We start from the raw sequence: 24,472 nt of genomic DNA, 5'->3' as shown, positions 1-24,472 counted from the left end.
AGCCAATCCTAAAGAACACCTAGGGCAATATATAAGATTCTACAACTGTTCCATGCAGTAGGGTAACTTTCCAGAAACCTATAACCTCCAGATGGGTCCTTGGACCAGATAAGTCCTGGAAACCTAGAGGGGCCAGCCTTTCCAGAACATCAGTTAGTTCTATCTCCCTATCCCTTATTATTGACAGCCCTTCCAACATGAAAAAGTTAGAATGGCCATAATACCCCTACAGTGGGAGAAAGATCAAAGGTGATGGTGGAGTTATACAGAGAAAGCAGGGTTTAACAAATGAGTATGATTACTGAATCATTGTATTGATATTTCTTTTAATCTTTAGCATCTTGGAGCAGCTAGAAGTAAAAACCTAAAAATTTATCTAAAAACCTAAAAAATACCAAACTCTAAAATCTGATCTACAATAATTGTTGTAATGTGCTTTGAAATTTATTGCTTTTATATATATATATATTATTTTTCACAAAAAAAAGAAAGAGTCAAATAGCTAATAATTTCCAGAGACACAATTTTAATCTAGGTATTCTGAATTTCCCATCCCTACAGTTGCATCCAAAGATTAAATACTTCTTGTTTCAAGAAAAAGGCAGGAAAATCTAAAAGACTGAGCTGAGATCATGCCATGAAATGATAAGTTCCTATTCCATACACAGAGTCCCTGGCTCAGAGATTGCCATTTCCCTGCATTCCAATTCAAGACCATTTAAGAAACAGAGGTCATTCAGTGTAAATTTACTCCAATAAATATCCACCCATATAAACACCCACCCTCTTGAACCGTATCTATTGAACTGATCTTCCCCAGGAGACTTTGAGACAAGAGGCCCCAGACTCAGGGAAAGCGCCTGAGTGTAGCATAACTTTAGGAAAGGGAGAAGACGTAAGTAATTGTTCATACCTGTTAGAATCAGCTTCAGGGAGTGATAAGTGATCTGTGGATGGTCTTGGGGACAGGATAGGGCGACAGGTCCAGCCTAGATCATGGGTCTCCAGCACAAACATCAAGGCACATCCTGGACAGCTATTGATAGAAAGGGTTCCACCAGAACAAAATCTTGAGCAATGGAATCTAAAATGAATGAATCTCACAGTTCCCTGACACCCTATTCACAAATGCATCTGCATCTGCATCTGCCTTGAATTTTTCACATCCTTCCCCTGGTCACAGAAGAAAAAAACAGACCAAAACAAAGCCATCCTTTCCCAGAAAGGGTGATCCTTCCGCTTGAGTTCTGGCTCCCGTCCCCTCTGACGACTCCTCACATGCTCCAGCCGTCCATCACCTCTCTCATTTCTTTCACCTGTCCCTTTCTAGCACCACCTTTCACTTAACGCGATGGTGCTTAATATCTATAGATCACAATTCTCTTTGAGAAGTAGGTAAAATTCCCATGCCATTTCTAAAAGGTTGGTAGATTCCCAGAGTAAGGAATCCCTGCTTTTTAAGCAAGGCTCTTTCACCTTAGACCTTAGCTGCTAGTGGGCATCTTCCCTTCCTTTCAAAGCCAAGTTTCCAAAAAATCTTTGTGCTCCCTCTTCAATCCGCTGACCTCACTCCCCTAAAACTGATCCTGCTAGAGCTGCCACTGATATCCTACTTGCCAAACCCAATAAGTACTTTTCTTCTTATCATTTGACCTCCTGCTGTATCTCACAGTGACCCTTACTTATACCCTGAAAGTCTTTCCCTCTGTATCTTGACACCACTGTGTCAAGGGCCTGGTTAATAATTCTCCAGGAAATGTCCCTAACACATAGGTGAGGCCTCAACCACCATGTTTTGTGTCCTCACATGTCTCTACCTCCCTGCCATGGTTGACTACCACCAGGTTGGTTTCACCAACAAGACCAGTCAGTGACTTCCCTGAGAATTTGGGGACAGAGAGGGGAAACAAATCTCTTGGGCTTCCCATAATGTTCCAGTCATAATTTCCAGTTACATACCTATAACTACATACTTGACTACCCCTGTCACCTTCTAGTATATTCCTCTTTTTGCTTGAGTCAGTTCGCATTTGGTTTCTGTTCTTTGCCACCAAAAGCATCCCGACTCATATAAACATTCCCTTGCTCCTGGTTCACCTCCTCTCTCTCTCTGGCTGTGGTTTCTTAGTCTTCTCAGTGGGCAACTCTTCCTCTGCCCACCCTTTAAACAAAACTTTATCAATCAGAATTATAGGGGACCATTGTTGAAGAGAAAGAAAAGTAGTCATGTCAGTGAAACAGATTGAACAAGGTTACTTGGGATTGAATTGAGCCAGCCCAGACCTCACTTGGCACAAGCTCCTTGCAACACGGACTTATATTGGAACATAAAATCAAGAAAAAACAATTGCAAGTCAACTTACATCGGGCTGTATTTTAAAGATAAGAGACTCAGAACATGTATCACCTTGTAGAAAATGCCAGAATCACACACACATTTTTTAAATGTGATTTATCAGATCCAATAATTTGGATAGTTTCCGATACAGCAGTCAAAAATCTAATTATAAAAGGGGCCTGTCCCCTGATATTAGAGTTTCTAATGTTGGCTGACTAGAAGAATGTTCCCCTCTCATTCTCAGTGCCCTCACTTGTCTCACAAGTTCAGGGATGTTTTTCCAATGACTGAACCAGCCCCCATCACCACAGCTTACTGCCCTCCTCACACCAAGCAGAAAGGAGCCCTCAGGGGCTGAGAGTCTTATGGCTCCAGACCACCAGTTGTGCAGCATCATTTTTCATGGTTTTCCTTTTCCTGTTTTCACATCAAAAAAATTTTCCTATGAGTACCCCCTTTAGTTGCCTTTGTAGTAGGACACAGGCAGAGAAGCGGTACGCGAGGGCCGTGTAAGATGAGTGGGAAGCCAAGTCAGTCCATTCTGAAGAATGGCCATCGAGAAAACACAGGCTCACACTGTGGGGGAAGTGGCTAAAAGGGCTGGAAATGTGGATCACCTTTGATAAATAAAGAAATAGAGAAGGGAAAAGAGAAATGAGGAAACACAAATACCAGGATGGACCAGTGTGTACCAGCTATTCAGAGCTAAAATGAGGAAAGAAATAGACAGCCAGAGATGACCTTTGAGTGGAGTATGTTGAAATATTATTTTAGATGAATTACCATGAAAGTACTGTTAACAAGCAGGAGAAATTTAAGGGGAAATACTATTCGGTCTCCTGTGTTTAGCTGTAAGGGACAATGAACTTGTCAAGCAGTAGAGATGAGCGATAGGCCAAGAATGAAGTGAAAAATTTGAAAGTCTTTTGCATAGGGATGCAGGGTAATTATTTAAGTTATGAAGGAAGTAATTTAGGTCTAAATGTCACCACCATTAATTCAAAGTTTTATAGTAATCTGTTAGGGAAGAGTTCTCTGGAACTTATGAATAACTGCTTCTTGAAATGGAAACTCTGCAAAAACAATTGACATTTCTACCATCCTTAAGGAATAGGGCTTTGAGAAAAATGACTTTCCACGTGGCTCTCTGAACATCAGTGTCTGGATAGCTGACATTCATCCTGACTTTATGTGCCCTCATTAATCAGCTCCTGTTAAAGATAATGCCGTACATGTAATTATATGGCATAGCATTATGTTAAATATTTCAGACAATCATATTGTGCCATATCTTAGCTGTGGTGATGGATTGACCCAATTTGAGTACGCGTGTCAAGTTTTCATAGATTTTCATCTATATTCATGACTCGAGGCCCCACAACAAATTAATAAACAAAAGAATATGATTGTTTGTAAATCCATGGTCTATTGCTTAGTATACTTCTCCATACTTATTTTAGCTCTAAAAAACCTATTCGGCTTTCTAAAACACATGCTTATTGTCTGTTTTCATTTGACCAGGCTCCTGCATTAGAAGATTCTTACAATATTTTTCTACCACATGGCACTTATAAACTGAGTCATCTAAACAAAAAGTGAATGAAATGAAACAAAGTAATACACTAGAATGAAAAGTCAGATTAAATTAAATTCAAGATCTTGTAAAAATTTTAACTTATCCTACTCGTGCTGCTTTTTTTTTTTTTTTTTTTTGCACAGGCAGGCACCGGGAATCGAACCCAGGTCTCCGGCAAGGCAGGCGAGAATTCTGCCTGCTAAGCCACCATGGCCCGCCCTATGCTGCATTTTTAACACATAACAAAATTTATCCTTATACATTTTTCAGGTGTTTAACATAGAATTTCATTCATTATTCCTTACAACAACTTCATGAAAAAATCAGCACTACGCCAATTATATAATTGAGGACACAAACAAAGTCAAGACTCTTGTCCAAACTTTCAAGGCAAATAGATTGGGAATTAAAACTTTCTGCTCATACGTTGATAGCCCATTTTCTTTTACATGTTTTGGTGAAAATTCTTTTACCAGGTACCTGGCTTCCCCTGGGAGGCTCACATCAGTTATTAACTGCTGTTAAATCGATAAACTGCTGCTGCTTGCATCCTAAGCCTAGCTAGCTCATGGGAGAAGCTGCCCCCTCAGAAATCGATGCCTGAAGCTGCTCTGAGAGATGCCTACCTCTCTCTTCAAAGGACCCCCTCTTCAGGCACCCCCAAAGAAAATTCCCATCACCGCCTAGTTTAAGCAAGCCAGTATGCTTTTCTAACTTTTCTAACTGAAAATCTACCCAGCTGCTTTCACTTAATGTGGTAAAGAACCAGCAGAAACTTTGTTTTGTACAAATGGCTGCTATCATCCTGGATTCTGGAGCAAACTGTTTGCAGTCAGTAACACATGACCTAATGATGTGTGGTGCTGCTTTGGTGCGTGGTGCTTTTTAAAGAGCTAGATTATTATTGTTCAATGGTTGGTCTCCTAGAACAAGGTTCTTGCTAAAACGTAAATTCCTCGGCCCCAACCCAGACCTACTGAATCAGACTTAGAGGTGAAGCTGCATTTTTAGTAAGACCTCAATCACCCCTACTGTGATTCTTATATAACATGAAGTAAAAAAGAACCCCGCTCCCTGCTCCCGGGCCAGATTGGAAGTTCTCAAATTAGACCTTATGCTTCTAAAGGGCAAGAGTTTTGTTTTTTATTCATCCTTGTAGACCCAGCACCCTGCTGAGGTGTTTAATAAATATTCATTGATTGAATGCATATCAATTAGTTGTGGTAATTGTACGTGCATTACAGATGTTCACAATCTTTTATGTTCGAATACGATCATGTGTCATTAGTTACTTAGGAAGCAGTGTAAACACTTATGAACACTTCATTTGTCCTATTTCCACTATATGAAGTATAGGATTAAATAGGCCAAAAGCCTGGCTATCCCTGAAAAACTCATCATGTGGACTTGCCCCATCATATCTGAAGACTCGTGGATTCTCCAGTCACTCAGATAATCAAAGTCCTTCTTCACTTTTAGGCAAAACTTCTAGTCCGATCAAATGGCAAATCTCTCATCTAACTAAAACTTTTCTCCCAAATGGGGCTACCTCAGCTGGTAACCTCCCGTGAGCATGGGGGCGCATCCTCATAGCTCCTTGTATACCTCTTCACCCAATTTCCTTTGCTGCCTCTGCTTCCTGCCCTGATCAAGGGAGCGGTAGGAGGGAAAAAGATAAAACCAGTAGAGCTGTAAGCTGAAAGCAGGCCTCAGTACGGCACATGCACAATTGCTGGCACTTCCTCCTCCTAGGAGAACCTCCTCCCCACCAAGCACCCTGCTGCAGTCAGACTTCCTCCAGCTGGCCACTGTCGCCTCCCCCTCAGCTCTAGTTTCCTATTTTGAACTTCCATATTCTTGGCGCTGGGTTCACCTTGGCCCTCCAGGAGGGCCTCTTTTAAGATAACCCAAGTCCCTGGAAGCTCACCTGCTCCCACCTTAGTGAGAGCACATTTCCTCCACCAGCACCCTCTCGCCTCACTTTGCCAGCTCCAGCGAGCATGGAACGGGCACCAATCTCTACAATCCCTGAAACTCTGAAGTTTCCTTCATTTGGCCTAACCCAGGGATGCGGAGAAGTGGGGTGCATAGGAAGAACTCTTTCCCCTCCCCAAGGAAGAAACACTGACAACTCTCTTTCCAGTGGATTCTCACTGCCCACTCCCATGAAGAATTCTTCACCGTCTTTACCCTTACCTGAAGCAGATGGAGGGCTAATGCTGGCAAAACCAGTTCCACAGTCCTTTATCATGTCCCATCTAGTTGGTCCAACATCTCACGAGGAAGTGGGGACATCTATCACCTGTCAGATTCTGGGGAGACAACTAGAAAAGCCACATCTGTTCATTAGTCAGACTCTGAGTTACAAGAGAAGAGATGCTCTCAATTCATCTTAATTAATGGAGGTTTGAGATAAGAATAATCCTGGAAATAAGGAGTACTAAAATATTATAGCAGCCCAAGAGCAGCTGTACCCAGACCTCGCAACAACTCAAAGTTGGTTCAGAGGGTAAAACAGATCTAATGACCAGAAGATCTCCCCACCCAACCACACAGAGTTCACCAGCTCCCCTGTCATGGAAAAGAAGCCACCTCTCCTTCTGCTGACACTCCTCCTTTTGCTCCCACACACATGTCATGTCAGCTCTTACTTTACTCTCTATTCCATGAAAACAGGTGTCCAGAAAGATAACAGGTGAGAGTTCTGTTGTCATGTGTATTAGTTAGAGTTCTCCAGAGAGACAAAATCAACAGGGAATACTCACAAATATAAAATTTATAAAAGTATCTCACATGACCATAGGAACGCAGAGTCCAAAATCCGCAGGGCAGGCTGTGAAACCGACGATCTTGATGGAGGGTCTGGACGAACTCCACAGGAGAGGCTCACCAGTTGAAGCAGGAAGAGAGTCTGACTCTTCTGAATACTCCTTAAAAGGCTTCCAGTGATTAGACTGAGCATCACTCATTGCAGAAGACACTCCATTTGGCTGATTACAAATGGAATCAGCTGTGGATGCAGCTGATGTGATCATGATTTAATTCTATGAAATAGTCCTCATCGCAACAGACAGGCCAGCACTTGCCCAACCAGACAAACAGGTACCACCATTCGGCCAAGTTGACACATGAACCTGACCATGACATCATGTGAATCTGGGAGGCACTGAGTTAACATAAGACAAGTGTCTTACCATGGGATTCTCAGAGCCTTTAATAAATTATAGCAGAGTCTGACTCTGGAAGTTGTGGTGTTTCCCAGTGTGTTTGCCCATTTAAAGACCACCCATTAACAGTGGAGAGACACACCTGGGACAGAGCAGTCTCTTCAATAAATGGTGCCTAGAGAACTGGATATCCATATGCAAAAGAATGAAAGAAGACCCATCTCTCACACCCTATACAAAAGTTAACTCAAAATGGATCAAAGATCTAAACATTAGGTCTAAGACCATAAAACAGTTAGAGGAAAATGTTGGGAGATATCTTATGGATCTTACAACTGGAGGCGGTTTTATGGACCTTAAACCTAAAGCAAGAGCACTGAAGAAGGAAATAAATAAATGGGAACTCCTCAAAATTAAACACTTTTGTGCATCAAAGAACTTCATCAAGAAAGTAGAAAGACAGCCTTCACAATGGGAGACAATATTTGGAAATGATATATCAGATAAAGGTCTAGTATCCAGAATTTATAAAGAGATTGTTCATCTCAACAACAAAAAGACAGCCAACCCAATTACAAAATGGGAAAAAGACTTGAACAGACACCTCTCAGAAGAGGAAATACGGATGGCCAAGAGGCACATGAAGAGATGCTCAATGTCCCTGGCCATTAGAGAAATGCAAATCAAAACCACAATGAGATATCATCTCACACCCACCAGAATGGCCATTATCAACAAAACAGAAAATGACAAGTGCTGGAGAGGATGCGGAGAAAGAGGCACACTTATCCACTGTTGGTGGGAATGTCAAAGGGTGCAACCACTGTGGAAGGCAGTTTGGCGGTTCCTCAAAAAGCTGAATATAGAACTGCCATACGACCCAGCAATACCATTGCTAGGTATCTACTCAAAGGACTTAAGGGCAAAGACACAAACGGACATTTGCACACCAATGTTTATAGCAGCATTATTTACAATTGCAAAGAGATGGAAACAGCCAAAATCTCCCTCAACAGAAGAGTGGCTAAACAAACTGTGGTATATACATACGATGGAATATTATGCAGCCTTAAGACAAGATAAACTTATGAACCATGTAATAACATGGATGGACCTAGAGAATATTATGCTGAGTGAATCCAGCCAAAAACTAAAGGACAAATACTGTATGGTCCCACTGATGTGAACGGACATTCGAGAATAAACTTGAAATATGTCATTGGTAACAGAGTTCAGCAGGAGTTAGAAACAGGGTAAGACAATGGGTAATTGAAGCTGAAGGGATACAGACTGTGCAACAGGACTAGATACAAAAACTCAAAAATGGACAGCACAATAATACCTAATTGTAAAGTAATCATGTTAAAACACTGAATGAAGCTGCATCTGAGCTATAGGTTTTTGTTTTGTTTTGTGTTGTTTTGTTTTGATTTTACTATTATTACTTTTATTTTTTTCTCTATATTAACATTCTATATCTTTTTCGGTTATGTTGCTAGTTCTTCTAAACCAATGCAAATGTACTAAGAAATGATGATCATGCATCTATGTGATGATGTTAAGAATTAATGATTGCATGTGTAGAATGGTATGATCTCTAAATGTTGGGTTAATTTCTTTTTTTCCGTTAATTAAAAAAAAAAAAAAAAAAGAGAAGGGATAATTGGAGATGAAGGGATACAGACTGTACAACGGGACTGGATATAAAAACTCAGAAATGGACAGCACAATACTACCCAATTGTAATGCAATTATGTTAAAACACTGAATGAAGCTGCATGTGAGGTATAGGTTTTTTGTTTTTGTTTTTTTGTTTTTTTTTCTTTCTATTATTGTTTTAATTCTTATTCTGTTGTCTTTTTATTTCTTTTTCTAAATCCATGCAAATGTAGTAAGAAATGATGAATATGCAACTATGTGATGTTATTAAGAATTACTGATTGTACATGTAGATTGGAATGATTTCTAATTGTTTTGTTAATTCTTTTTTTAATTAATAAAAACAAAAACAAAAAAAAAAAAAACAAAAAACAGTGGAGAGACACAGATCAGGCTACACTGCTGAGAGCTATGCATATCCCTTCTCTACCTCTTGACTTCAACTTACTTGTGGCCTTAAGTTCTTGTGGCACCTGCAGCCCATCCTCTCTTAGTGTGTATTTTCCATTCCTGCTCCTACAACCAACTACTAACTCTCTCTATAACTCAATTCTCTTCAAGACAAAGAATACATTTAGTCCAGGATAGCCACCATGATCATAGTTTTGGGCAGACCTTTGGTACCAAGCCATCCTGTAGGCCACTGACCAACCTACAGCCCAACTGCCTTTAGACTGGGTGCCAACCCTTTCCAGGAGGGGAGGACAACATGTGACACTCCCACACTTAGCTGGGGACCATGAAGGGCGTCCATACATACTGCAGTCTGTCTAACCCCTTTGTGACTGCCAGACCACTAATTAAAGAAGTATAATCATCCATAACTGGGAGACTTGAGTTTAATCAATGTTGTTCACATGTCATAAGTGTTGCCCCACCCTTGTGATGTATTCTGTGACCAAAAGTAGACTAGGTTCCATATAAAATCCTCGAAGATTCTTCGCTGAATACATGAGTCACATTTTAAATATATATCCCAGACACAATTGACTTCTGCCCTTCATTCACTGCATAGCTTGTATGTCAAGACTAAATTATATTTCTGTGTTTTTAATTTTTTTTAGGTGCATGGTCCAGGAATCGAATCCAGGTTTCCTGCATGGAAGGTGAGCATTCTATCACAGAACCACCCATGCACCTTTTTTTTTTTAATTTCAGTGTTTTTTGATTACTATTTATCTATATGCTTAAAGAATTTAACAGCTAATGGCAAAACAAAAGTAAATGATTTTTTAAACTTAAGTTTTCCAAACTAAAAGAATAGATGCAAAAATGTTGCATTTTATAGACTTTATCTTTTTTAAAATGCTCCTATGCTACAGTGAATTTAAAGCATCCATGGGTGTGTTTCAACCCTCCTGGCAAGTGTTCATGCAGCCTGCTCCTATTAAGCAATCAGACCTCCTCATCTTCATCTCAGTGATCACATTCAGTCCCATGCATGGGAAGTACTGGGTCATTAACCTCATTCCACAGATGGATCATAAATAGGCACCTTCCATGTTTTAAAAATGTAACTCAGCCAATGTGACTAAAGGTCAATTTTAAAAAACCATGCTCACGGTAATATTATAATATGCTTCCACTCAATGTAACAAAGGCAATACTCCAAAACTAAATGTCAACAGGGAAGGGGGGTAATGGATTCTATGTGGAAGAAAAGATAATGTCTTCATAGAGATTATGGTGATGGAGGCATTTCTATTTACATGGGTTGGATTGTATGATGTGCAAATAAAATTGTTTAAACATGAACAGAGAGAATCAAAAAAGTGCTAGAGAAAATGTGGAGAAAGAGATGAACCTATTCACTGTTGGTAGGGAAGCTGAGAGGTGCAGCCCCTTGGAGGGCAGTGTGGTGGCTCCACAGGAGACTAGGGGTGGGGTTGCCATATGATCCTGAAACCCTGTTGCTCAGTATATACCTGGAGGAGCTGAGTGTAGGGACACAATGGACATTTGCACACTGATGTTTATGCGGCAGTGTTCACAATGGATGGAGGTGGCCCATGTGTAGAACAACTAAGAAATGGAAGAAGGAACTGTGCTGTTGATACACAAGGGACTACTGAGTGGCTACAAGAAAGAATGAAGTTGTGAGATATGCAACTACGTGAATGAAACTTAAGGACAATATATTGAATAAAATGTCAGAAACAAAAAGATTTTAAAAGAAAACAAACCTATGCTCTCTTTCAGCCCTCCTTATTAGGGTCATGTCTTTCTTTCTTTCTCTTTTTTGGCTTGCTCAACATGCCTTCCCTCCTACTCTGATGACCTCACCACCCTTTTCTTTGGGTAGTTACTCCTCCCCACTTGTATGTGTTTGTGGGGGAGCTATCAGTCAACATAGCCCACACCTGACCATTGGACGGACATCTGGTCCAGACCATTCCAATCATTGTTTCCTTCCCTCCTGGCCCCAGCAGTTGACTAGGGAGAGGGTGGAGAATATGAATCAAACAGAACCAGTCTTTCCTTGGGATTTTTCAGAAGAAAGAAATTATATCTTATGGGGTGGCTAGGCTAGGATGATATAAGCCTACAACTGACCCTAGATACAGGGAGTATATATATATATATATATATATATATATATATATATTTTTTTTTTTTTTTTTTTTTTTTTCTGCATGGATAGGCATCAAGAATCAAACCCAGGTCTCCAGCATGGCAAGTGAGAACTCTGCCTGCTGAGCCACCATGGTCCACCAGCATATCTTGAAATAGGAAAGAATACAACCAACACAGAGAGTAGCAAATCAGAAGAGGAAAAGGAGAGGGAAAAATAAAATGGTATTTGAAACTCTGGATCTAACTCCATTCTAAGATTTACCCCTAGTTAAATAAGCTAATTAATTTTAGGCTTAAGCTAGTTTGAATTGGATTTCTGCCCTTGGATTAAAAGATTCCTATCTAATATAAACACTTTTTTTAAAAAAGGAAGAGGAGCAGGACCTAGAAAAGAAAGCACAGAGAAGACTTCTGGGTCAAGATGGTGGCTTAACAACGTGCGCGTTTTAGTTCGTCCTCCAGAACAACTACTAAATAACCAAAAACAGTACAGAACAGCTCCCGGAGCCACGTCAGTGACCGAACACACAGCGTACCCCAGTCTGGATCAGCTGGACCAGCTGCGAGCACCCCCCAGAACCGTGAGTTCCCAAACCCGTGGCAGCCGGCGCCCCTCCCCCACAGGCTGCTTCCTGAGGGGAAAGGAAAGGACTTAACCAGCAGCAGGGACTGGGCACAATCAAATGCCAATTGTGGAACTAATTAACAAATTCTGACTACTAAAAATAGGCCCCCAGCTTAGGTGAACCTGATCAAAGCGGAGGTTGCTCATTTTTGCCCCGGCACCAAGGGAGCAGGACTGACAGAAAAAGGGGGAAAAAAAAGAGAAGGAAACAAAGGTTTTTGTGGCTGTGTATCTACAAAGGCTTGACTGCCTCTGGATACAGCGGCAGGACTTTTCAGGCTGCAACTGCCCCAGGCATAGGCAGAAGTGAGCTCTTTTGGGGGCTTATCTGGAGCCTGTGCCTTCCCCAGGGGAGGGGTGAAGCCCAACTCAGGTGGAATCCCTCCATCAAGGAATTCAGACAGCAGGGCTTGGTAATTTGAAGCTATTAAAACCAGCCTACATGTATAGGAGATCCAAGATGGCGTCTTAGTAAGGTACATGCGTCTTAGTTCCTCCGACTCCAAATCAACTAATAGGTGAACAGAAACAGTACAAAACAACTCCCGGGGCTACAGCAGGGAATGGACACACAGCGTAACCAAGACTGGGCTGGCTAGTCTGACTGCGAAACTCAGCTGCGGTGAGTGAGATCCCCGAGCGGCAGGCGATTTCCCGAGCAGCCGCAACTGCGGCGGTCCGAGCTAATCCCTCTCTCCTTCCGGGGCTGGCTGAGAGACTCGGAGAGACAAGCTTCCCAGCCAAGGCAGCCGGCGCCACACTTTTGCGGGCGGCTTCGAGTCCGCGACTACAAGTCTCGGATCAGAGGGCTATCCAAAGTCTGAGCTGGCAAGTCTGATTCCGAGTCTTGGCTGCGGCGAGACCCCCGAGCGGCCGCAGCTGCGGCGGTCCGAGCTAATCCCTCCCTCCTTCCGGGGCTGGCTGAGAGACTCGGAGAGACAAGCTTCCCAGCCAAGGCGGCCGGCGCCACACTTTTGCGGGCGGCTTCGAGTCCGCGACTACAAGTCTCGGATCAGAGGGCTATCCAAAGTCTGGGCTGGCAAGTCTGATTGCGAGACTTGGCTGCGGCGAGACCCCCGAGCGGCCGCAGCTGCGGCGGTCCGAGCTAATCCCTCCCTCCTTCCCGGGCCGGCTGAGAGTATCGGAGAAGTAAGTTCCCCAAGCCGAGGCAGGCGGCGCCCTTCTTTTGCGGGCGGCTTCGAGTCTCGGCGTTAAGTCCACGGCTACGAGTCCCGGATCAGAGGGCTATCCAAAGTCTGGGCTGGCTAGACTGACTGCGAGACTCGGCTGAAGTGAGACCCCCGAGCGGCGTGCGATCTCCCGATCAGCGGCAGCTGCGGTGGTCCGAGCTACTCCCTCCCCCCTTTCCGGGCCGGCTGAGAGTATTGGAGAAGCAAGTTTCCCAAGCCGAGGCAGGTGGCACCCCTCTTTTGCGGGCGGCTTCGAGTCCGCGGATACGAGTCTCAGATAGCAGGGCTATCCAAGCCGCGGAAGCCCCCCCCCACGGGAGGCTTCCTGGTCCGGTGGGGAATCCCCCAGGCCCGCTGCAGCCCGCAACCAGCCACAGGGTCCCCTCAAGCCGCGGCAGCTGACGCCCCCACCACGCGCGGCCCCTGAACCAACGGAGAGATTTGGATCCGAATGCCCCAGGCCACGGAGATCGGTGACTGGGGGAGACCCATTCCAAACACTTGAGACAAACGTGTGCCACGTGCGCCACGTACTGGGCAAGATAAGAAAAACAGATCCCAGAGATTTCACAGAAAAATCTTACAACCTTGCTGGCTCCAACACCCAGAGGAATCTGAATAAATGCCCAGACGCCAGCAGCAGAAGATAACTGTCCACGCTCAAAAGATTGAGAATATGGCCCAGTCAAAGGAACAAACCAATAGCTCAAATGAGACACAAGAGCTGAGACAACTAATCCTGAATATACGAACAGAAATGGAAAACCTCTTCAAAAATGAAATCGATAAATTGAGGGAGGACATGAAGAGGACATGGGCTGAACATAAAGAAGAAATAGAAAAACTGAAAAAACAAATCGCAGAACTTATGGAAGTGAAGGATAAAGTAGCAAACATAGAAAAAATAATGGATAGTTACAATGATAGATTTAAAGAGACAGAAGATAGAATTAGTGAATTGGAGGATGGAACATCTGAATTCCAAAAAGAAACAGAAACTATAGGGAAAAGAATGGAGAAATTTGAACAGGGTATCAGGGAACTCAAGGACAATATGAACCGCACAAATATACGTGTTGTGGGTGTCCCAGAAGGAGAAGAGAAGGGAAAAGGAGGAGAAAAACTAATGGAAGAAATTTTCACTGAAAATTTCCCAACTCTTATGAAAGACCTAAAATTACAGATCCAAGAAGTGCAGCGCACCCCAAAGAGATTAGACCCAAATAGGCGTTCTCCAAGACACTTACTAGTTAGAATGTCAGAGGTCAATGAGAAAGAGAGGATCTTGAAAGCAGCAAGAGAAAAACAATCCATCACATACAAGGGAAACCCAATAAGACTATGTGTAGATTTCTCAGCAGAAACCATGGAAGCTAGAAGACAGTGGGATGATATATTTAAAATACTAAAAGAGAAAAACTGCCAACCAAGACTCCTATATCCAGCAAAATTATCCTTCAAAAATGAGGGAGAAATTAAAACATTCTCAGACAAAAAGTCACTGAAAGAATTCGTGACCAAGAGACCAGCTCTGCAAGAAATACTAAAGGGAGCATTAGAGTCAGATACAAAAAGACAGAAGAGAGAGATATGGAAAAGAGTGTAGAAAGAAGGAAAATCAGATATGATATATATAATACAAAAGGCAAAATGTTAGAGGAAAATATTATCCAAACAGTAATAACACTAAATGTCAATGGACTGAATTCCCCAATCAAAAGACATAGATTGGCAGAATGGATTAAAAAACAGGATCCTTCTATATGCTGTCTACAGGAAACACATCTTAGACCCAAAGATAAACATAGGTTGAAAGTGAAAGGTTGGGAAAAGATATTTCATGCAAATAACAACCAGAAAAGAGCAGGAGTGGCTATACTAATATCCAACAAATTAGACTTCAAATGTAAAGCAGTTAAAAGAGACAAAGAAGGACACTATATACTAATAAAAGGAACAATTAAACAAGAAGACATAACAATCATAAATATTTACGCACCGAACCAGAATGCCCCAAAATACGTGAGGAATACACTGCAAACACTGAAAAGGGAAATAGACTCATATACTATAATAGTTGGAGACTTCAACTCACCACTCTCATCAAGGGACAGAACATCTAGACAGAAGATCAACAAAGAAATAGAGAATCTGAATATTACTATAAATGAACTAGACTTAATAGACATTTATAGGACATTACATCCCACAACAGCAGGATACACCTTTTTCTCAAGTGCTCATGGATCATTCTCAAAGATAGACCATATGCTGGGTCACAAAGCAAGTCTCAACAAATTTAAAAAGATTGAAATCTTACACAACACTTTCTCGGACCATAAAGGAATGATGTTGGAAATCAATAATAGGCAGAGTGCCAGAAAATTCACAAATACGTGGAGGCTCAACAACACACTCCTAAACAACGAGTGGGTCAAAGAAGAAATTGCTAGAGAAATTAGCAAATACCTCGAGGCGAATGAAAATGAAAACACAACATATCAAAACTTATGGGACGCAGCAAAGGCAGTGCTAAGAGGGAAATTTATTGCTCTAAATGCCTATATCAGAAAAGAAGAAAAGGCAAAAATTCAGGAATTAACTATCCATTTGGAAGAACTGGAGAAAGAACAGCAAGCTAACCCCAAAGCAAGCAAAAGGAAAGAAATAACAAAGATTAGAGCACAAATAAATGAAATTGAAAACATGAAAACAATAGAGAAAATCAATAAGGCCAGAGGTTGGTTCTATGAGAAAATCAATAAGATTGATGGGCCCTTAGCAAGATTGACAAAAAGAAGAAGAGAGAGGATGCAAATAAATAAGATCAGAAATGGAAGAGGAGACATAACTACTGACCTCACAGAAATAAAGGAGGTAATAACAGGATACTATGAACAACTTTACGCTAATAAATACAACAATTTAGAGGAAATGGACGGGTTCCTGGAAAGACATGAACAACCAACTTTGACTCAAGAAGACATAGATGACCTCAACAAACCAATCACAAGTAAAGAAATTGAATTAGTCATTCAAAAGCTTCCTAAAAAGAAAAGTCCAGGACCAGACGGCTTCACATGTGAATTCTATCAAACATTCCAGAAAGAATTAGTACCAACTCTCCTCAAACTCTTCAAAAAAATCGAAGTGGAGGGAAAACTACCTAACTCATTCTATGAAGCCAACATTACCCTCATACCAAAACCAGGCAAAGATATTACAAGAAAAGAAAACTACAGGCCGATCTCTCTAATGAATATTGATGCAAAAATCCTCAATAAAATTCTAGCAAATCGTATCCAACAACACATTAAAAGAATTATTCATCATGACCAAGTAGGATTCATCCCAGGTATGCAAGGATGGTTCAACATAAGAAAATCAATTAATGTAATACACCATATCAACAAATTAAAGCAGAAAAATCACATGATCATCTCAATTGATGCAGAGAAGGCATTTGACAAGATTCAACATCCTTTCCTGTTGAAAACACTTCAAAGGATAGGAATACAAGGGAACTTCCTGAAAATGATAGAGGGAATATATGAAAAACCCACAGCTAATATCATCCTTAATGGGGAAAAATTGAAAACGTTCCCCCTAAGATCAGGAACAAGACAGGGATGTCCACTATCACCACTATTATTCAACATTGTGTTGGAGGTTCTAGCCAGAGCAATTAGACAAGAAAAAGAAATACAAGGCATCAAAATTGGAAAGGAAGAAGTAAAACTATCACTGTTTGCAGACGATATGATACTATACGTCGAAAACCCGGAAAAATCCACAACAAAACTACTAGAGCTAATAAATGAGTACAGCAAAGTAGCAGGTTACAAGATCAACACTCAAAAATCTGTAGCATTTCTATACACTAGCAATGAACAAGCGGAGAGGGAAATCGAGAAACGAATCCCATTTACAATTGCAACTAAAAGAATAAAATACCTAGGAATAAATTTAACTAAAGAGACAAAAGACCTATACAAAGAAAACTACAAAAAACTGCTAAAAGAAATCACAGAAGACCTAAACAGATGGAAGGGCATACCGTGTTCATGGATTGGAAGACTAAATATAGTTAAGATGTCAATCCTACCTAAATTGATTTACAGATTCAATGCAATACCAATCAAAATCCCAACAACTTATTTTTCAGAAATAGCAAAACCAATAAGCAAATTTATCTGGAAGGGCAGGGTGCCCCGAATTGCTAAAAACATCTTGAGGAAAAAAAACGAAGCTGGAGGTCTTGCGCTGCCAGACTTTAAGGCATATTATGAAGCCACAGTGGTCAAAACAGCATGGTATTGGCATAAAGATAGATATATCGACCAATGGAATCGAATAGAGTGCTCAGATATAGACCCTCTCATCTATGGTCATTTGATCTTTGATAAGGGAGTCAAGCCAACTCACCTGGGACAGAACAGTCTCTTCAATAAATGGTGCCTAGAGAACTGGATATCCATATGCAAAAGAATGAAAGAAGACCCATATCTCACACCCTACACAAAAGTTAACTCAAAATGGATCAAAGATCTAAACATTAGGTCTAAGACCATAGAACAGTTAGAGGAAAATGTAGGGAGATATCTTATGAATCTTACAATTGGAGGCGGTTTTATGGACCTTACACCTAAAGCAAGAGCACTGAAGAAGGAAATAAATAAATGGGAACTCCTCAAAATTAAACACTTTTGTGCATCAAAGAACTTCATCAAGAAAGTAGAAAGACAGCCTACACAATGGGAATCAATATTTGGAAACGACATATCAGATAAAGGTCTAATATCCAGAATTTATAACGAGATTGTTCAACTCAACAACAAAAAGATAGCCAACCCAATTACAAAATGGGAAAAAGACTTGAATAGACACCTCTCAGAGGAGGAAATACAAATGGCCAAAAGACACATGAAGAGATGCTCAATGTCCCTGGCCATTAGAGAAATGCAAATCAAAACCACAATGAGATATCATCTCACACCCACCAGAATGGCCATTATCAACAAAACAGAAAATGACAAGTGCTGGAGAGGATGCGGAGAAAGAGGCACACTTATCCACTGTTGGTGGGAATGTCAAATGGTGCAACCACTGTGGAAAGCAGTTTGGCAGTTCCTCAAAAAGCTGAACATAGAATTGCCATACGATCCAGCAATACCATTGCTGGGAATCTACTCCAAGGAATTAAGGGCAAAAACTCAAACAGACATTTGCACACCAATGTTTATAGCAGCGTTATTTACAATTGCAAAGAGATGGAAACAGCCAAAATGTCCATCAACAGACGAGTGGCTAAACAAACTGTGGTATATACGTACGATGGAATATTATGCAGCGTTAAGACAGGATAAATTTATGAAGCATGTATTAACATGGATGGACCTAGAAAACATTATGCTGAGTGAGTCTAGCCAAAAGCTAAAAGACAAATACTGTGTGGTCCCAATGATGTGAATCGACACTCGAGAATAAACTTGGAATATGTCATTGGTAACAGAGTTCAGCAGGAGTTAGAAAAAGGGTAAGATAATGGGTAATCGGAGCTGATGGAATACAGACGGTGCAATAGGACTAGATACAAAAACTCAAAAATGGACAGTACAATAATACCTAATTGTAAAGTAATCATGTTAAAATACTGAACGAAGCTGCATCCGACCTATAGGTTTTTGTTTTGTTTTGTTTTGTTTGTTTTGTTCTTATTATTATTACTTTTATTTTTTTCTCTATATTAACATTCTATATCTTTTTCTGTTATAATGCTAGTTCTTCTAAACCGATGCAAATGTACTAAGAAACGATGATCATGCATCTATGTGATGATGTTAAGAATTACTGATTGCATATGTAGAATGGTATGACGTCTAAAAAAAAAAAAATGGTCAGCACAATACTGCCTAATTGTAATGTAATTATCTTGGAACGCTGAATGAAGCTGCATCTGATCTATAGTTTTTTTTTGTTTGTTTTGTTTTTTTTTCTCTTATATATTTTTGTACTTTTTATTTTTATTTGTGTTTTCTCTCTGTTATCACTTTATTTCTTTTTCTGTTGTAGTGCTATTTCTTTCTCTAAATCGATGCATATGTACTGAGAAATGATGACCATACACCTATGTGATGATATTAAGAATTACTGATTGCATATGTAGAATGGATTGATTTCTATTGTTGTGTTAGTTAATTTTTTTAATTAATAAAAAAAATAATAAAAAAAAATAAAAAAAAAAACAAACCAGCCTACAACCTCTCCTCTGTCTCCACCATGCCCCCAGCAGGGAGAGTCTGCCAAAGTTAAAGGTACCACATCATCTTATGCTAGTCAGACAAGTGCCACACACAGGGCAAGATAAGAAAAACAGAGTCCAAAGACTTCACAGGAAAGTCTTTTAACCTGCTGGGTCTCACCCTCAGGGAAAACCGACGCAGGTGACTCTTTCCTCTTGATAGGAGGCCAGTTTGGTCTGGGAAAATCTGGCTGGGGTCTATAATATCTAAGTAGACCCTCCTAAGTGTGTGTGTGAAGGGGGGAAGGCACCACACAAGCAGGGCAAGAAACAAGAAAACAAGAACTGAAAAATTCTCCTCTGTTAAACAAAACTTAAGCTAAAGGTCCAGATAAAGCTGAACGGAATGTCAAAGAACAGATAGACAACAAATTCATCCAGCAAGAAAGTCCTAGATAAAAGAAGTGAAAGCAATCTCCAGAATAAACTAATTAAGGTAATTAAATGCCTAGATGCCAGCAAAAAATAACAAATCACACTAGGAAAATTGAAGATATGGCCCAGTCAAAGGAACAAACCAACAATTCAAATGATATACAGGAGCTGAAACAATTCATTCAGAATGTACAAACAGACATGGAAAACCTCATCAAAAACCAAATCAATGAATTGAGGGAGGATATAAAGAAGGCAAGGAAAGAACAAAAAGAAGAAACTGAAAGTCTAAAAAAAACAAATCACAGAACTTATGGGAATGAAAGACACAGTAGAAGAGATGAAAAAAACAATGGAAACCTACAATGGTAGATTTCGGGAGACAGAACATAGAATTTCAAAACTGGAGGACGGAACATCTGAAATCCAACAAGAAACAGAAACTATAGGAAAAAAATGGGAAAATATGAGCAGGGACTCAGGGAATTGAAAGACAATATGAAGCGCATGAATATATGTGTTGTGGGTGTCCCAGAAGGAGAAGAGGAGGGAAAAGGAGGAGAAAAACTAATGGAGGAAATTATCACTGAAAATTTCCCAACTCTTATGAAAGACTTAAAATTACAGATCCAAGAAGTGCAGCGTACCCCAAAGAGAATAGATCCAAATAGACATACTCTAAGACATTTACTAATCAGAATGTCAGAGGTCAAAGAGAAAGAGAGGATCTTGAAAGCAGCAAGAGAAAAACAATCCATCACACACAAGGGAAGCCCAATAAGACTATGTGCAGATCTCTCAGCAGAAACCATGGAGGCGAGAAGACAGTGGGATGATATATTTAGATTACTAAAAGAGAAAAACTGCCAACCAAGAATTCTATATCCAGCAAACCTGTCCTTCAAAAATGAGGGAGAAATTAAAGCATTTTCAGACAAAAAATCACTGAGAGAATTTGTGACCAAGAGACCAGCTCTGCAAGAAATATTAAAGGAAACACTAGAGACAGATACAAAGACAGAAGAGAAAGGTGTGGAGAAGAGTGTAGAAAGGAAGGCTATGAGTAAAGGTAAAAAGAAGGAAAATTAGATATGACATATAAAATTCAGAAGGCAAAATAGTAGAAGCAAGTACTACCCATGCAGTAATAACACTGAATGTTAATGGATTAAACTCTTCAATCAAAAGACATAGTCTGGCAGAATGGATTAAAAAACAGGACCCATATATATGCTGTCTCTACTCAAAGGACACAAGGCCAAGGACACAAATGGACATTTACACATCAATGTTTATAGCAGCCTTATTAACAATTAATTACCAAGAGATGGAAACAGCCAAAATGTCCATCAACAGAGAGTTGACTAAACAAACTGTGACATTTACATAAGATGGAATATTATGCAGCTGTAAGACAGAATAAAGTTACAAAGTATGTAACAACATGAATGGACCTTAAGGACATTATGCTGAGTGTGATTAGCCAGAAACAAAAGGACAAATACTGTATGGTCTCACTGATATGAACTGACATTAGTGAATAAACTTGGAATATTTCCTTGGTAACAGAGACCATCAGGAGATAGAAATAGGGTAAGATATTGGGTAATTGGAGCTGAAGGGATATAGATTGTGCAACAGGACTGAATATAAAAACTCAGAAATGGACAGCACAATACTACCTAACTGTAATATAACTATATTAAAACACTGAATGAAACTGCATTTGAGAATGATAGAGGGAGGAGGGCTGGGGACATAAATGAAATCAGAAAGAAAGATAGATGGTAAAGATCGAGATGGTATAATCTAGGAATGCCTAGAGTGTATAACAATAGTGAAATGTGCAATGTACAAATTTTAAAAATGTTTTTGCCTGAGGAAGAACAAAGAAATGTCATTATTGCAGGGTCCTGAAAATAGATGATAATTAATACTTTAAAATGTCACCTTATGTGTGAGACTAAAGCAAAAAATGTTTATTTGTTACAAAATTTATATTTTGACTAGAGCATTTCCTAATATAACTCATGTAGATAGTTTGATTGAACGTCATAAGTACTTGGAGTCTCAGGTAGGACATGAGATTTTGTTGGTTTGTCCAGAGTGATGTCCCCGATGAATCCCAGAGTGACTCGATCAGTGAGTTGAAAAGTATCTTCAAAGACCCCTTCAGGGAGTGGTGAGAACAGGGAGAAATTCAACTTCCCCAAGTTGAATTCTTGATATTCTCACAAGCAGTGTGGACAACAAAAGCTATAGGCTGAGCCCCCAGTCTTGGGGTTTGTTCATATGAAACTTAACCCCACAAAGGATAGGTCAAGTCTACTTAAAATTTAGGTCTAAGAGTCACCCCCAAGAGAGCCTCTTTTGTTGCTCAGATGTGGCCTCTCTCTTCAGCCAATATGACGAGCAGTCTCACCACCTTCCCCCTCTCTGCGTGGGACATGACTCCCAGGGGTATGGACCTTCCTGGCAACGTGGGACAGAGATCCTGGAATGAGCTGAGACTCAGCATCAAGGGACTGAGAAAAACCCTAGAATGAGCTGAGAATTAACATCAAGGGATTGAGAGAACCTTCTCGACCAAAGGGGGAAGAGTGAAATGAGACTAAGTGTCAATGGCTGAGAGATTCCAAACAGAGTTGAGAGGTTATCCTGGAGGTTATTCTTAAGCATTAAGTAGATATCACCTTGTTGTGCAAGATGTAGCGGAGAGGCTGGAGGGAACTGCCTGAAAATGTAGAGCTGTGTTCCAGTAGCCATGTTTCTTGATGATGACTGAACAATGATATAGCTTTCACAATGAGACTCTGTGAATGTGAAAACCTTGTGTCTGATGCTCCTTTTAGCTACTATATCAACAGAAGAGTAGAACATATGGAATAAAAATAAATAATAGGGGGAACAAATGTTAAAATAAATTTAGTTTGAAATGCTAGTGGTAAATGAAAGCGAGGGGTAAGGGGTATGGTATGTATAACCTTTTTTTTTTCTCTGTTGTTGTTTTATTTCTTTTTCTGTTGTCTTTTTATTTCTTTTTCTAAATTGATGCAAATGTTCTAAGAAATGATGAATATGCAACTATGTGATGATATTAAGAATTACTGATTGTATATATAGAATGGAATGATATCTTAATGTTTTGTTTGTTTGTTTGTTTTTTAATTAATAAAAAATTTTAAAAAAAGAAAGCACAGAGAACTCCAGAGACATCCTCATAACATTCATTCCAGCACAGAAAATGGAAGCCAGCAGGTGTCTACATTACTTCTATACTGGTGCACTGATGGGGCTCAGTCACCAAAACAGAGGTAGGTGAACTGCTTGAAGGCATAGAAAACAATGTGTAATCACTGAAACTTCTTGTCCACAGCTGTCAGCGGAGGGAGGAACTTGAATCCTGATCTCATTTCCCTGGTCAGGGTTACCTCCTCCTCACTGCCCCAACCCAAGATAGGAGACAACAAAGCTGGAAAAGTTGGTAGGGACCATATTACAGCGGCCTGGCTGTACAATATAAAGAAGCTTGGACTTTATCCAGTAAACTGTGGAAGCCATCAAAAGTTTTAAAAAGAGGAATGACTTGGTCATATTTGTGTTTTTGAAAGATCTCTCCAGCCTCAGAATGATGCCTGGATTGGAGGAAGACAAAGCTGGAAGCAGGGAGACCAACTGAGGAAGTCTAGCAATCAAGTGATCACTTGAACTAAGACAAGCAAGTAATGACCGAGTAGAGAATGTATATTTATCAGATTAAACCTACGAGAATTGGTGATTGATTGTATGGGGTGAGATAGAGGTGTGGAGGCAGAATAAGGAAGGAATCCAGGTCTCACAGTCTAATAGGCCATGATGTCACAGACTGACTTCAGGGATCCAGAGAGAAGGTCTGGAGCTAGATACAGATAGGGGGAAGGAAGTCAGGCTGGGACCTGCTCTCTTGGAGGATCCCTGGGGATATCCAGGTGGAGGTGTCCAGTAAGAAATTAGGACATTTGAGTCACTGATTCTATGATCTTGGGCAAGATACTTACCGTCTTAGAGCCTCAGTTTCTTTATTTGTCAAATGGGAAGAATATTATCTTTTCATAACTTTAATTAGTTTGCCCAAACCTGCCCAGCATAAAATGCTGACTTCAAACTGAGAGACAGAACAGACTGAAGGTTCTAATTACTCCAAGAGTGAAATCCTTAGAAGGTCACGGGTCCCAGTCACCCACCAGCCCCAACTCCTGGCTCATCCTTGGGTAGTCCAAAGATTTGAGTAGCTCAAGCTTTGCCCTGAAGACTTTCATGGAACTTAACTCACTTCCAGATTTGGGCCTAATTTTTGGCCTCCTAACCTATTGTTCCTCTTGAACACCATTCTTCCTCTGGTTCTCCTGAGGAACTCCATTTCAAACCTTCAAGTCTTCTTCCCAACACCTGTGATTCTTAATCTGCCTCATCTCCCTGAAACAATGCAAATGTTAACTTGTAATAAAACTTTCTTCCTTTTGTCAACAGATTGTTCAAAGTAAAGTCTGTAGATCTTATTTTTAATGCTGGCTGATGCAACTTGAGTCTGAATTTAGATGCCATTAAGGTGTGTGCCAGTTACTAAACTATAATCTCTTAGCTCCAAACCCATCTTTCTATGCCCTGCCTTGTAGTCCTGGGGCTGG

At 40.5% G+C, this 24,472-nt stretch overlaps 1 long non-coding RNA gene across 1 annotated transcript in view; it reads right to left on the bottom strand.

Annotated features, from left to right (window-relative positions):
- Nucleotides 1–919: 919 nt before the first annotated feature.
- LOC143655664 (uncharacterized) overlaps nt 920–24,472 on the bottom strand; it is a 41,317-nt gene continuing 17,764 nt past the window's right edge. The window contains exons 2-3 of the long non-coding RNA XR_013162209.1: nt 6,111–6,238; nt 920–1,036 (exon numbers count right to left, since the gene is read on the bottom strand). This is a non-coding gene — a long non-coding RNA (uncharacterized LOC143655664). The remainder of the gene's footprint in view (nt 1,037–6,110; nt 6,239–24,472) is intronic.

Source organism: Tamandua tetradactyla, chromosome 14 (genome assembly GCF_023851605.1).
Source record: "Tamandua tetradactyla isolate mTamTet1 chromosome 14, mTamTet1.pri, whole genome shotgun sequence".
In the NCBI taxonomy this organism is placed as follows: Eukaryota; Metazoa; Chordata; class Mammalia; order Pilosa; family Myrmecophagidae; genus Tamandua; species Tamandua tetradactyla.
This window is presented reverse-complemented; position numbering and strand designations above follow the sequence as displayed.